Source organism: Cuculus canorus, chromosome Z, assembly GCF_017976375.1.
Source record: "Cuculus canorus isolate bCucCan1 chromosome Z, bCucCan1.pri, whole genome shotgun sequence".
Classification (NCBI taxonomy): domain Eukaryota; kingdom Metazoa; phylum Chordata; class Aves; order Cuculiformes; family Cuculidae; genus Cuculus; species Cuculus canorus.
The window spans coordinates 25,612,195-25,628,308 of NC_071441.1; the positions used below are offsets into that span (position 1 = coordinate 25,612,195).

At 38.5% G+C, this 16,114-nt stretch overlaps 1 protein-coding gene across 6 annotated transcripts in view; it reads right to left on the bottom strand.

Annotated features, from left to right (window-relative positions):
• TJP2 (tight junction protein 2) overlaps positions 1-16,114 on the bottom strand; it is a 64,417-nt gene that overhangs the window by 45,171 nt on the left and 3,132 nt on the right. For 5 of the 6 annotated variants that reach the window (XM_054053600.1, XM_054053601.1, XM_054053602.1 and 2 more), the window contains one exon: positions 5,903-6,023. The gene's annotated coding sequence lies outside the window, so the exon portion shown is untranslated. Of the gene's footprint in view, positions 1-5,902; positions 6,024-9,893; positions 9,913-16,114 lie in introns of those variants that run through there. The other variant, XM_054053596.1, reaches the window with a different exon arrangement.

A 16,114-nucleotide genomic window follows, 5' to 3' on the forward strand; every position in this document is an offset into this window, starting at 1 on the left:
GGTCACTGCAGTCACATCAAGTTCACACTAGCACAAGGTAGAGCACCTGCCTCCTGCAGCCACCTCTCCCTGCAGAGGCTCTGGCAGAAGATGAAGAGCTGGCACCGCTGACTCCCCAGCTAGACCCAGACTGCAGGAGGTAGATGACCTTCCAACCCAAACTATTCTATGATTCTATGAAAGCAATCCATTTGGGCTATCAAAATATTTCCTATAAAATTTCTCACTCATAAGAGCGCAGAGGACCTATCTCTTTCCCTGGTTTCTTTCTTCTTTTCTCAAACCTAACAGGCACACTGCCACACCGGGCCAAATCATGCCATACCAGCCTGAGAACGTAAGCAGTAAGTGACCTCTAGCACTTATGCTGACACTAGAGCTTGGCCAAGTGCCCAGATGCCCACGCTGATGGCATAACTATAAATATAGTCACTATTTACAAGTCACTTATCCTTCAATTCAACCACAAAGAACAGACTTCCAGGACTTGCTGGGTACTTTCTGCCCTTTGACCAAGCTATCCTCCCAAGGTGGAGACACAAGTAGGCCTTACAAGAGGTGGATGATCCTACCTAAACCAAAAATGGAAGGAGACAAGATAGCAGTGTAATTAATGACAAGAGCTGCAGAAATAGCTCTGGCCCCATACGGTCCTGCCTTTTGTGGCAGAAAAAGGGAGAACAAAAAGCACCCAATTCACTTAATAGCTATTCCGCTGGAGGACAAAACCAAACCCCAAAACTGCAGCTCAAAGCAGCACATCTTTAAGTGTATAATTAGGTATAACTTCTCCTCCTGACTCAGCTTCTCTTAAACACCACTAGAGCCTGCATTGTGGATCACGAATGACTATACAGAATACCTACAACTAAAAACGGCGTGGGAAAGCAGCACGAGCAGAAGAGAGGTAGGAGACCCAGCAAAACAGTCTGTTCCATCTATGCAGGTCTCTGCACACTTGAAGAGTGTTCAGAGGCATGGCTGCATGCACTTTTCACTCACTGTCTCCCTTTGAAATGGAAGGTGCAGGCACGCTCCTGGAAGGGATACTGCATCATGAAGAGTAAAGGCCGAGTACCAACACCATGTCAAAATACAGGAACCAGGCTATAAATGTGCAGCTCTGTCCTTTGTGGTGTTTAGGACCAGCTATTTTACTCGTTACTATATTATTTTATAATAACTATACAAAAGAGTATCATGTGCAGAGGATTTAACAAAGTTACGTAGGTGTGTAGACATTTTAAAATTAACTTCATGGAAAGATTAATTGGTATTACCCCTATGAGAAACATGCAAATAACTTTTAGTGACCAGATTTCCCACTGAGATTTTCAGTTTAAATAATCAAGGAGGACATTGTTTGCCCACAATCAGGTTGAATCTACGGTCTGTGTAGCACTAATTTAGAGAGATCACTTGCTATAGATTAAGTAATGCAAAACTAGGACATATTCCATAAATTACCTAATGGTCTTGTGAATGGTCCTGTGAATGAAGCCGTTGTGCTGCTTCCAGCATCAGCAGAGGGAACACCCGTTTAACACTATGCTACAGGATGCAAATTTAAAACAAGCAGCTGCCTCTCACAGTTACTCCTGCTATTCAGCAACTTGCCTGCAGCAACCAACATTAGTTACCGCGCTGGGATTCAGCTTCTCTCCACTTCTTTCTCACCATCAAGCCTTTTAACTGGCCTGACAATCAGTTCTTTTCTTTTTTTTATTTTTTTTTTTTTTTATTTTTTAAGTGTTAGAGTTCAACACTTAGTAGTGCTGCTAGACAGAACAGCAAAGAGGCAAACAACCTCCTTAAAAAAATGGGAACTGCTTTGCAGCAAGAAGTATTGGGAATGTAGGCTGCTAGACCAGTTTTGAACTGTCTGAACAGAGATGTCAGTTTTGCTTTTGTTTTTAAGCAAGTGTTTGTGATCCTCTGATGAAAGGCACTGTAGAAGTTTCTAAAAATACCATCTTGCCAAACAGCCTTTCCCTATTCTCTTCCAGGCAATCTCTTTAGACTGCTGTTTGTTATCAGCCTGCAAAATCACACAAATCAGTCAGCCCAGTCCTACTTAAATGATTCATAAATCCAATTACATCCCCTTCCTTATATAGTAAGCTGGGCCCTAACAGATTCAACCTTCAGGATTAGAGGATGTGTAGGTAGATGACCTCCGACCCTCAGATTGCTCAGGAGCTACGTGTGGTTCAAACACACAGCTCTACACTGGAGTTGTCACATGTATGGCACAGTAATCTTAATCTCTGTCTTGAAGGGACCGAAGAAGGACTGGCATGAATAATATCTTGGCACTGGTTACCATGTGTAATACAACAGTGGACACAATGCAACCAAGACGCTGGGGGCTGAAGCACTGGGTCTGCAAGAGAAGTTATTGGCAACTGGGCTCGTTTAGCCTTGAGCAAGGATGGGTTTGGGACACCTAACAGCAGCTCATGGGTGCTGACAGGAGAAGACTGAGGCGATGCAGCCAAGTTCTTAGCAGTGGTGCATGGTGGGAAGACAGACGATGTGTGAAAGTTCAAATAAGAGAGGTTGAAATGGATATAAGGAGAAAATTGTTCCTCAAGAAGGAGGCCAGACTATGGACCCAGAGAGCACAAAGGTTGTACTGTCTATGACCTTGGAGGTTTTCAGACCCCAGCTGATTAAAGCCCCAAGTAACCTGTTCTGATCTCACAGCTGAAGCTGCTTCAGGCAAAAGGTTGGGCTAGAAACCTCCTGAGGTCCCCTTCCACCTGAATTAGCCTATCATTCCTGGGCTACTGCATTATTCAAGTGCCAGCTTAAAGCAGAGTAATGTGTTCATTAACCTGACCCTTGCCTCCACTTCCATAGTACACCTTGTGATTATGGAGCATAACAATTTTGGCATACACTTGCAGAGTTTGGTATGTTCACCATCTCTTGTCTACTGCACAGCTATGCACAGCTATATGCGCTTTCCATGTTTCAAAGCAGCAACTGCAAGGCTGTTATTTTAGAAAGCACAGATGTCCCTGGAAGAAACAGAGCTCAACATAAACAGCATCACACACTTCATACACACTTCTTCTGGGGTACTCAACAGTACAAAATCCTCTGTGGCTCACCCAACCACCTATTTTCATGGTCAGGGTATTTTTTATCTTTTCAACCTAGACATATAAATATACAAAGATGCTTCAAATCAACAAAACTTAAAATACATAGATGAAAATCTAGTGCAAAAAGTGGCATTGTTCTAAGCAACTATAAATTTAATTTCAAGTTCACAAAAATAAAAAAATTACTGTGACAGTTATATGCTGAACAGCTAGGAAGAGCACTAGAGATATTAATAGTATGAAATACAGTAATATAGTGTATTTTTCTTAACAGTTTTGAAATACTAGTCATCAGTCCTACTAGATCACACATTTCACAGGCTTATTCTGCTAAAAACAGCCCAAGACTTCTTGCTTTGTTTGATGCTACATCTTTGCAAAGAATATGCAAAGTAGAAAATATAGCTGTATAACACATTTCACAGGATACAGGAAAGGAAGCATGAGATTATGCAAATGTGTTTGATAACAATCAATAAAAATTATATTGGGGACAATAAAGAATTACAGTCTATTTATTCTAAACACATTTTCATCTTTGCAGTGTTTCAAACTACATTGCACTGTCTTGTAATTACACTGGTAAGTAAGGCAAGCAAATGAAGGAGTGTGACCTATTGTTAGAGTGAAACGGTAGCTTAACTGACTCTACTCACACATACACATATCTCTACAGACTAACTACAAAAATTGAAGTAACTTTCTTTGCCATAAGCACTTTGAATAACAGCTAGTACTGTTATTCTAAAGAATGAAATAACGAGGTAGTTTAAACAGATCCAAACCACACAACTGCATACTGTTTTTCTCATCAAATACCATCCAAAAGCGTGTACCAACATTTGAAAGGAAATCTCTTCTCCACCCCCCCAATTCGTTCCTTTCAAACAGAACACACCACATTAAGCACATTTTGTTTGAACATTCATTTTTACATCTCACTTCCTTTCTCCTTTCTCCAGGCTTCTTGACCGCTCCTTGCAAGGCTGTGAAACAATCCTCTGCTTTTAGCAGTTCATCCACTTTCCCTCACTAGAAGGCAAGCCCTAGAACATCAAAAGCTTTACTATGGTAATCAACTCTTATGGCTCAAATTAATTGAGACAACACAGAAAAAAAAAAAAAAAACACACAAAGATCTTAATCTCATGGAAATCGTTATACTTATTTAAGAACAAGCAAAAGAATATGCAATATGCACAAGGCTTAACACAGACAGAACTTTCTCATTAATTTTTTCTGATACAGAGGTTAACTTAAAAAACAAAGCTCCAGACAGCAATTCTTCAGCTAAGTTAGTCCTGTAGAGTACTAAAACTATGCTTCAAGGTTCTGCCTCTCCCCATCCTATTTATACTGGCAAGCCTCCTGCTGCCAAGCTCATTAAGGAACAAAGCAGTTCTGCGGCCCCATTCAGTAACATCGAAATCCCAGCTAGGACACACTATGCTCACTTTTGGGTGCTGCTCTTCGGGAAGGACTGAAATGAGGTGGTTAGAGTCCAAGGAAGAATAGTAAGACTAATCATCAGGGAGAAAGCCGATGGACACAGCCACTCTAATCACTCACTTGCCAGACAACTTCTGGGAGCCCACAGGCAAGGTGGCTGGATGCAGCTTCTGAGGTTTCTTTCTCTAGTGGATACATGCTTCTGAAGTGTATAGGAGTTGGGCTTGCAAGACTTCACATTCCCTGGTGTAAGGTTTGCATGCCATATTATATTATCGAAACTTTTTATTTTGAAGAAAATGCTGGAGCCTGCTTGAGACCTCAGTTGGGATGTTCCTGCCTAGCTGCATTTGTCTGGTACTCTTGTATTGTATTTTCCCTGACACAAGGCTTGGTTGTGGGGTTTTTTTTATATAATGCCAACCTTTTTTTTTTTTTTTTTAAATTTTTCTATCATGTCTTTAGAGTCTTATTAACTAGCATCCTCTCTCCTCACTCCCAAAACATTAAACTAACAGATTAGTAGTTTTACTTAAGTATATAACAATAGAAAGACAAGACAACTGATACCCACACTTCCAAGTGACTAAAGCCAGAACAGCTATTCACCTCTCAAGAACAAAAGATAAGTCAACTACAGTTTTGCAACACACCTGCATAAAAACCCTTTATTGTATAAAATTGTCATCTGTTAATGACTTAGAAAAACAAGTCAAGCATGTTGGATCGACACATAAAACTAAGCAAACATTCTACATTCTCTCTGGAAGCACTTGAGAAAAGGTTTCAAAAGGAAGGGTAAGATGCCAAAAGGATTACATTTACCTACATGATGTACTGTAAGAAAATATGCAGCAAAACAACTCTCCCTGTGTGTGGCTATTCTGATTCCCAGGACTCTACTGAGTCACTAAGCAAGTGCCATTAATATTATCCTCCATACTTTAAAGTAATTTATTTATCCCCAAACCCATGCTAAATATTTATATTTGCCCAAGACATCACCATAGATTAAATCCACTCTTTACCGACGTTTAGCTAAGAGATGAGTTAGTACAGGCCTGCACATTTATTTGCATAACTTGAGCAGAATATTGAGTTCATTGCAGAAGTCTCTCCTCTCCTGAAAGCCTGCTGTATATCACCAAGCTTTCAGCAAAGGTGCGTGTGCTTCAGGAATCCAAAAGAACTAGTTCTGATTTCAATGTATTACTCTATTAAGTACAGTTTCTTAAAACCTTTTAAAAACATAGCTGAAAGAATGAACATTATGGCTAGCACATTACAAGAGTCTGTAATTTTAAACTAATGGCCAGTTCTAAATGTTGTAATTTGACTGGTACCTTGTGAGGAATGACAGCTTTTGAGTGTCTCTGTCTACTTGCTGTGAGATGCTTTAGGCTTGATGTAGATCTGTGCTCCCAGTCCCACTCACAAGGAGATGGCAGTGCAGTAGTTTGCTCCCTGAAAAACAAAGTTTCATTTAAGTCATGTATAATCATAAAAGAGTTACAGTGAAGCCTGGGACACTAAGGTCCTAGAAATAAAGGGGATATATTTTTTCCCTGGTTACTTTGGCATGCTTTAACTTCTCTAACAATAAGTTGAAACAGTGCTTGATCAAGGAGATACAAAGCAATATTTACACTTGCAGCAACATTGCAAATTTCGGATCAAGTACTGTTGCTGATCAGGCATCTATGCATGCCTGCACAGAAGGCAACAATGCATTTTTGGCAAACTAAACTGTGTACAGGCAGCAACTACGCTTACATTCCCTTTGTTGCAACAGTCCTCTTCACATGGCACCCCGGCTTTTTGTTTTGATTTGGTCTTAATCTGTTAGCTTAGCTTGCACAAGACTGTACAAAGTTAAGCTAGTAAGAGCATGGTATCTTAAGCATAACCTCAGTAAGAACAGGTACATACTCTCCAGGGATTTCACCCAGTAACTTAACAACTGCAGTTGTCAAATGATAGAAAGAAACCATTTCCAATGTCATTTTCTATTCCTTTCCTTGTTCAACAGGCCTCAGCTACTATGTTTCTGCACAGTCTGTTAACTCCTATTCAGCGTCCCACCACCCCCTGTCCTAGTCCTTGATTAACCTACACAGGAGAACAGAAAATCAACAGTTCCACTAAGATGAAGAGGGAACTTTTGAGAGAAACAGAAGCCAGTGGTTAAGGTTTGTTGGTTGAGTTTTGTTGTGTTTTTCAAAGACCTTGATCACCTTAATTCCTCTCAGAGACCATATTTCCGAAGCGTTCCATCTTCAAAAGAAAGACATAGCCAGACTTCCCCAGAAGACTGTCTCATCCATACTTGTAACAGGTTTGGGCTTTTTTCCCCTCTCTGATATATACAGGGTTTTAAAAGCTCTGATTAATACTCCATTAGCAATTTCTAGATAGCAGGAGAGCCATAAGAAAGAGACACTTAAATAATTCTGCAAACTCCCCCAATTATTTACCCCAAATTTTATTGATGTGTCTTATGTGTGGCACCCACCTTTCCCTCACTGCAATCACAATGAGGTTCCAGGTTCAAAAAGCACCCCCAAAAATCCTGATATTTTTAAAATATGTTTTGTCTCACATTAACTTCTTAAAACGTTAAAAACTGCAAACACCTGTCACACATCATATTGTGACACCACAAGGTCCTTTACAGTCGCTGCTGCTTCTTCCAAAATAAAAGCACCTTTCCAAAAGTAATAAACTACTAGTTTAGATCAAGACATGATTTCTGAAGTTGCAGAACAAAAGGATGTTTAATATTAGTTTCCATGACCACTAAAGAGCAGCAAAGAGCTACACAGTGCATTATGAATAAACATCAGCCTTATTGTTCCAGGCAGTGCAAAGAACACTGTTCTGGAGGTTGCAGCAAAGCTACACAAGCAAGCTAAACCTCAACCACCTCTACTGTCATAATTTTGCCTCTCTGTGAAGACGCCAAAAGTTATAATGATCAGTCTGCCACAGAAATAACATCACTATTCAAAGAAAAAAAATGAGGTAGAAAACCATACTTTATAATGCCTTTGATATGGAAATGTAAATAAATACCTCACCAAAATACTGTACTTATGTTTCCCACTTTCTTTTGTGCCTTAGTCTTGGTTTTTAATCATGATTTTCAAAACTTTCAAGTGATGGCACTCGAGCTGGCATCACGCTCCAATGCTATTTTTTATTTTAGGAAGTGATTAAGAGCAATTATTTGACTTAAGTATGCATCTGAATTTCTGCAGAGGATATGACAGATGAGGACCTCTACATTCAATATTATATAGGTTTGTAAACTGTCTCATTATGTTTTTCCCCCCCCCTCTACACACAAACACTTTTAGAACACCTTTTTTAAAATGAACGTGACAGGCTACCTCTAGTTAAGTGATAAGCTGATGTTAGCAAAGTGAGTTATTGATTTGCTTACTCCAGTTGTACAGAATAAACAGCCTGCAGCTACAAAAGAATAGTGTTTTTTTGGTCAATTCACAGTTCACTTTGCTGCAATTGCTGGTAACCAGCCTCTAGCTCCCTGAAAGTTTTAATGAAAACATAAAAGGGATCCCTATTACTGTCCAACAACAACAACTTTTCTGCTTTTGTGAAACTGCTGGAATGGCAAATCCAAACATAATTCAAATACATCTTAACCAAGTTTGGAATTCCAAGGGCGTACAACAATTCCATCAAATAAACCTCTCCCAGAAAGAAGTGAGATGCTCAATTAAGTATGCTGGAAATAAAAGCAAATATTAACAGGGTAGGGGTTTGCACTCTGATACTGACTGACATTCTGCAGTGGATGAAGCCCAAGCAGTCCCAGCTACAAAACAAAAAATAACGGATACTAAAGTTCGCGAGGTTCATTTTCAGATGACTTGTTTCAGTCTGTGACTCTGGCCAAACCAACCTACTCAAAAACAAAGAGGAATTCTGAAAGAATGTACCACTACTTTCCAACACTACTCTTCAAATTTTTAAGAGCAATCATGTACCATTTTATCAACTTGTAAAGAGGGTTGCAAAATTCAAAGAGATTGGCATGTAGATAACTTACATGAAACAATCAAAGGAAGCCACAGTCCAGGACACTCCACTGTGCAGTGTCCAAGTACATTGTACTAAGAATGCCTTTTAATGGGCAGATTTTTAATGAAAAGCTCTATAAGTACTCATTAACACTATACAAGAAACTTAGGACCAACTTGAAGAATACTTGTGTTGATAAGAGGCTGGAATCTATTGGCATCAGCATGTTTTCTAGATCAGTTTTTGTGGTTTCCGTGATGCAATTAAAAAAAAAAATCATACAGTGATCATAGAGTGTTTTAATTGCTTTTACTGTTGCTACCACCATTAGAGGAAGTGTTCTTGTGGAAAAATTACATAATAAATCTGAGCTTAGTTATAGCCAGTCAGTTTTACTACAAGCTTTTCTTTGAAGTCATACTTACACAAAACTATTCTGAAACATTAAAAACCTATTAACTCTTCTTGAACAAAAGCCTCCCATGCTTTGCACTCCCTTGCAATGTCTGAAACAAGGTGACAGCATTCTAATGCACACCAAAAAGAGGATAAACTAAAAGACTCATACAAGGAAAACGTGGGAGAGAATGACAGTCTGCCTTCACACACACCCCTTAAGTTTTTGAGGTAAACAGTTAAGAGCCTAATACTCAAGCTGTACAGTACAAGAAAGCATTCTGGACTGCTTTTAGCAAAACCAGAAAGCTCAGTACTTCACATTTTGAACATTAATAACCTTAATTGACTTACCTTCTAATCACTAAATTTTTTCTTCAGGGAAACAGTATTCTTAAGTATGATGAACTCTCGCTTCTTAGCGGAGAAGGAAAGTTGCACACACACAGAAAAGTGTTTCCACTTTTAGAAGCTGCAAGCTCTCCCATATTATACATACATAAAAATATGTATATTTTTAAATAAAGGGGAAGGGGGAACGCAAACATACACACATTGTCTTAAGAGTAAACAATACACACAAAACCATATAATTTTCTTTCTGATACGTATACACTGCTTATTCTTTCTGTTTTTCAGCAAACTCCTGATTTAGAAACAAAAACCACCGCTACCTATCCTACTAGCCAAGAACATGAAGTACACCGAAACCTCAAATGAAACCACAAAGTTTAACTACAACTGCAGAAGACACACCATTTGGAAGGTGCAAAAAAAGATTACCTGTTTTATAAATGACTCTCCTCTTTTCAATTAACAAGCTTTAAAATAACACGATTCAAGGTGAACACAGGTTTTCCCACAGTTACTCCCTGATCGCTTTTTAACACTTACCCTGGATGTTGCCACAGGTTTGCATGTCTACCCTCAGGAAGCAGCTCCCTCTTGTTCAGGGGAGTAATTCCTATCGCTGCTTCTAAAATAGTTATATATTTCTTGTACCGCATCCTGCCTCTCTCAAGACTTCCACCAAACTAAGTTATCATCCGAATGCAGATGCTGCCACTGAAGTCATGCCTCTTCACTTAGCTGAGCTGCTGCTTTTCAAAACATGCTATGAGTTTCAAGCACAAAAATAATGTTTTCTTCCCTTCTCCCAGGCTTGAAGAGTTAGCAGGAGAGAGAAACCAAAGAAAAACTCCTACCGGATTCCCCTGAAACGTCATTGTTACATAATTCAATCTTTGAATAAGACACTAATGAAAATGATTGAAGAGACAATCACGGGTCTAAGCCTGGCCGGATAATGCACACTCTCCAATTGAATAATCCTTTGCTAAATCTCTGCTGCCTATAATCTTTCAAGTACTAATGGAGCACTAGGTAACTTCTCTGTCAAATCCATCCAGGGAATAAGAGGGATCTGCACAGAAAACTTGAGACTGTTTTAGACACTGTGACAGATAAAAACAGCTTTCCGTTAACTTTTCTTCTCAGCACCAAAAAGCTCTGTACATCACAAGTGTTACAAGGGATTTAAGTAATGATCTGTTCAGAAAAGGCATGAAGAAACACTTCCTTACATGACTTGTACAGATTTAAGAAAGCTGGACTCCCATTATGATACCTATCAGTCACTCAAATGTGCCCCACACAATGCCAGGAGCTACTTTCCATGTCAAAATTGTTCTAGCCATGAGGCAAGTAACTGTGCGTGCCAAAGACCTCAGGTACTAAGAAGGTGGAGATAGACATACATGTTGAAATCACAGTCACATTTCGGAAATGCTGCAGCATTGTCAAACTGCAGTATTGAGACACACCTGACTGCACAAAGACTAAGAAAATGCTGTTGTAATGCTACTGAAATACTAAGATAGTAAGATATGACTGCTTTATATATTATATTATTATGCACTTACGTACATAATATTAAGATTAATATGTAAATAACATACAATATAATAATATATTAATATGTAAATAATGTAAGATTAAAGTGTAAAAAGAATAGATAGGACAAGAATTCTGAAGTATTCAGCTACAACTCCCTCTACAAACTGCATTTCAGTTATTCCCTACTATGATTAGACATTTCTGTATTTCTGTTGGGGTTACTTTGCATTGCATGCTACTTCTTCAGAAACTGCCAAGATGTGAGCCGCAGGTTCTCACTAATTATACTGTAAAATATTCAGCTCTTAACAAAAAGATTTGTATAATCATTGCCAGGTCCTATGTTACTTACAGTGCTATGCTACTTACATTTCGTGCTTAACATAGAGTACAGATTTGGCTCAATATTAAGACATGCACATGCTGAACTCTCTCTAGCTATTACTAAATAGTGATCGATGGGACTGATCTTGGAAAAAGAAAATAAAACTGAGCATTTTTTAGATTCAGGGAGTACCACTGCAAACAACTGTCAAAAGGGAAAAATTTAGCTTTCATCTAATTAGTTGCTAGTTGCATGCTGATATGTAAGAGATATTCCATCTGAAAATTGGTAATGCATTACAAAAATTAATTAATATATTAAAACCAAAAAAATTAAATTAAGCAAGGAATTACTTCTCCAGGTTTTAACTACAACTTCAAACATCTGTATACAAAGTAATAAGAAGCTTAGGAAAGTGAAGTACTACTTGAAGTCTCCAAGCACAGCTAACGTCATTAAGCCTGCATGTATCCTGACTTCCAATTGCTTTTGCCGCTCTATCGCAGAGGCAATACTGACTAGGAAAAGACAAGATAAGAAGCAGGTAGGTTTTTTGCTATTGCAGTTTCTAAGAACCTTCTGACTGTAGTAGTCCGTGACGATGTTAAATTGCAGTTAAATGCAGAAACATTTAGTTAAAACCCATTCTTCCCTCTAAGTCAGTTTTGTTAGCAACACAATTTCTTCTAAGAAAGTTTAGGACTTCATGTCCTCCCCACAACGCATTTTTTAACCCTAAATTTTGCCCCTATAGATCTAAGAAATAGTTATGACAAAAACTTCCCAAAAGTATTTTTCAAAGCCAGAGTCCTATGGAAAGCCTAAAAAGCATTTAGTGCAGCTCTGGTCCATCTTTTGTCCCTTTGGGCAAAGCTAATTATTTCTGACTCAAATAGGTGCTCCACAAGCAGCCTGGTACACAGAGAAGCCAAGCTCACACAACAAGCACAATTTACTCCCAAGTACTGCTTCTGGCTAAATGGTTCATGAAATCTTTGGATATAAAGAGGAAATAAGCGTGACTCACAGTTTTTCAACTTCCTTCAACTTTATTTGAAAACAGAAATTCAAAGCTGCTAGTAGATCCATTGTTAGTGAAGGATGGCTTTTGCAGAGCAAACAAAAGGTCTAAAACATAACATCATCCACTGTTTCCTGCTGGGGAGTTTTATCATCCACTCCTCTTCTTCTGGCAATGTATTTTTACAGGAAGAATGAATACTGTGCTTTATTGCAAAGAACACAGCACAGTTTTCCTAACTGGGAACACAGAAGTGAATAAACATAATTAAGCTGTTAAGAAAAATATTTCTGTCGGCTTCAAGAACTCATGTTCTTCAGACATATCAAAAAAGATAACAGCAATAAACCACCTCACAGTTCAGTTAGAAAGATTCTTGGCTCATTCACTGTATTTGCATTCTCTGCTAACTTTCTTCCTGTGCATCTCTCATATTAATTACTAATCGACTTACAAAAAAAAAAAGTAAGAAAATGCAGTAACATGCATTTTGATCAAACTGATGTAGTGCGCTGTGGCAATGTACCAAAAGGCTCCGAAGTCCACTACTCTCTCCTGTGCTTCCTTAGCCAAAGCAGTGGGAAAAAAAGTTTCAGTCTTGAGAGAGTGATTTCAACCTGGATGAAATTCTATAGATTACTTTTGCAAAAGCAGTTCTGAAGTTTTCTTAATTTCATTCACACTTACAGGTTCAGTTGCAGTGGATGGTTTAGAAAATAAAACATATTCCAGGGAACAGGGAAAGAATGACAGAAGCTCTTTCCTGCATTAAAGAAACATTCCTGAGATCAAAGCAAAAGCTTTCTTTTGCTCTAATCCTTGACAGATTAAAACAGAGTCATACTTCCTTAATTAGCTGTAAAGCATACTTCATGTAAAAACCATGACAGAAGCAGGATCACACCTTCAGTCACTTCAGACCCAACTACAAAGGAGACAACCGTCACCCAACTTAGCCACAAATTACTTTCCATCTTTGGAACGAGACAAACTCTTTTGTTTCTTGTCCCTCAATAAAAATCTTTCTAACACCTACAGATCAAAGAATTCTCTCATGAAGAGGGCAAAGAAACAAAGGTCTCTTCCTACACACTTTTTCTCAGGTGAGGAGAGTAACTACAACAGACAGTTGTTAACCTCCAGAACATACATGTGCTTCGTTTAGGCCACAAAGCTAAGAAAATAAACTTGAAAACCAATCAATGCATATGTAAAGCTTGATCTGTTGAAACAAATCTTCAGGCAAAAGAGCATCAAGGATCAGATTGTGGCAGGAGTGGTTTCATGGGAAGAGAAAAGGAGGACCTGGAAACCCCTTTCACAAAGCTTCAATGACTGCAGTTGCTTTTGGCCCCTCCTTAAAGATCGTCCCTTGCCTGAACAGTCCATATGTTCCTGGAAATTCTCAGAATCAGCTTATACAAAGTTGTGCTAAGGAGGCTAGAGACACCAGCAGTCAAATCTGCTGGCTATTAAGCAGAGCTAGATGATGAAGCAGATGTTAGAATAGAGAGTGCCAGACTACAGACAGCCTTGCTGTTAACAGTGATATGCAGGACAGATATACGGGTTTTCTTGAACGTCTCTTAAAAAAAAAAAAAAAAGAAGCGTAACAGAGCAAAGCAAATAACAAATAACTTGAACAAATATATGAAACCTTGGTTTAGATGAAGTCAAACACTGCTGAGTTCAGATCCAGTTTATCAGTACAATGCAGGCTGATGTTAAAGCATTAGTTTGGTCTGATGAAGTAATGATAACAAACGGCTTTTAGGAGAGGTATTGAACGAATCTGAGGGAAAGATCCAGAGCAGTCCAAACTATCTGAGCTCATGCCTAGCTTAATAAAAACATACCCACACCTAACCAGGCATCCAAAATCTGTAATTTCACATGTATATACACCATACCTGAGATAATCTGCCTATATTTAAGGAATAAAAAGAAATTTCTCAAAAGCAATACTGGATTCCTGGTGCAAAATAGAAGAAAGGACAACAGCATTGAAAGAGAGCAGGCATCAGGAAAAATCAGAACAAAAGAAGATTGTTATTTTTATTTTTCCTAGCACTCTTCATATGACCTACTATTGCATCACACAGTATTTTTGTCTATAATTTTCATTCTATACATGTGAAAATACAGCACTAAGGAGCTTAATTTCCTTCCTAGATTAGAAACCATGATTATTTGAGTTTCCAGTACTCAGATACACAGTGGCAATGCTGACCTAAATTCAAGACGACTTCGGTGGCTCAAGTTTCCTAAAAACAAAGCCTGCAACTGATGAATACACACAAGGGTAGATGCTAGACAAGATACCATACCAGAGCTCCCACAGCTCATTCCGTCATTACCAGGCTTAGATCATAAACATTCTAAGTATGTTTACTACTGCAAGGGTCATCTAACACTGTATAGGAAGGAGTCGCCACTGTCTACATTTTCATCTGAAGCAGAAATCTGATATTCCCTAGCAATATGCATTTTGAAAAAGCAATTAACTGATATAAAAGGGAACACAAATCAGCAATAATAAAACAACTGAAAAACGACCCAAACATTAATAGCTTAAGTTGTGAAATGACCTGGAGTGGTCCTTGCTGCTGCATGAAGCTGTTTAATTCCCATACTGCAGTCAATACCTGTATTAATGACACAATATTTAAGAAAAAAATAACCTCAGCCCTCAACTGTTTAATGAAGGCTTTGTCTGGTGGTAGTAATAATAATAGCAACAAGTTCTAAATCACAATTTAGCTATTCAGAAAAAAAACATGTATGTATTACTTTCTGAAGTGGGACTAGGACAACCATAGTACTGGTGAAAGACTATTAAAGGGCAATAGAAGGCTCCAAAGGCACTAGGGACAAGAAGTAAGCACAATTTAGAATGCAGCAGGCAAAGATCTAACACAGTGCTCCTCCTTCTGAGGAAGAAGATGGGTTCAGATAATTAAGGGTTCAGATAATTAAGAAAAGCACTCTTTGGATGAACAGCTGTCTTTTGATAAAAGCATCTGGAAGAGAAAACTCTGTAGAAATTAAACCTGAAGTACTTCTCTAGGAATTCTGGAACAACTTAGGGTACTTATTCATAGAATTGAAACCAATCCTTTCACTGAGAAAGGCAATATGTACTGGTGTGCATATGTCAGCACAACCACTCAAAACCAGCCACACCCACTTCAGTGCTGCAATTCTTTGTAGGTAATCCACCATTTGCAAACAATCTTCTCTACAGCAAGATTCATATATTAGAAGACAGGCGTAAAAATTACGCCCTGCGTGCTTATTGCCATAAATGTTTGTTTTACAAATCAATTGTCTCATTTTTGAGAAGTCCTCTAAAGTTCACAGAAATTCACTGCAATTCAGGATTAATGTTCACAGGCTTTATACTGCTGATGTCAAGGATCAATTGTCATTTAACAAATTAATTCTTCCCCAGCAATATGTATTTTCACACCTGCTTGAAAATACCCTATTTGAAAATCTCTAACCTCAAGAAATTGTAGCTGTTACAGCATGTCAGTGCTTTCTTTCCCCTGTTATTAGAAGGACTGGTTCCCGGATCACTACAGCAGGATCAAACTGATGCAGTTATGGCATGGCAAAAGTTGGGAATGTAAACACTGTTGTTTCAGCAATTAAAAGAAACTTGTAACAAGAGCAGAACTACCTTTAAATTACAAGGAAGTTCTGGAGACAAACAATGTTGATAACTGTTAAAACACACATACAAGAGCTATCATGCAAATTTGCTCTAAGTTAAATGCAGCTTTAAAGTAGTCTTGGAATATTAGGCCACTTCCCAGTTGAGGATTACTAGGATCCAGGAACTTTCTGATGCTTTTAGGCATCAGGGTTTTA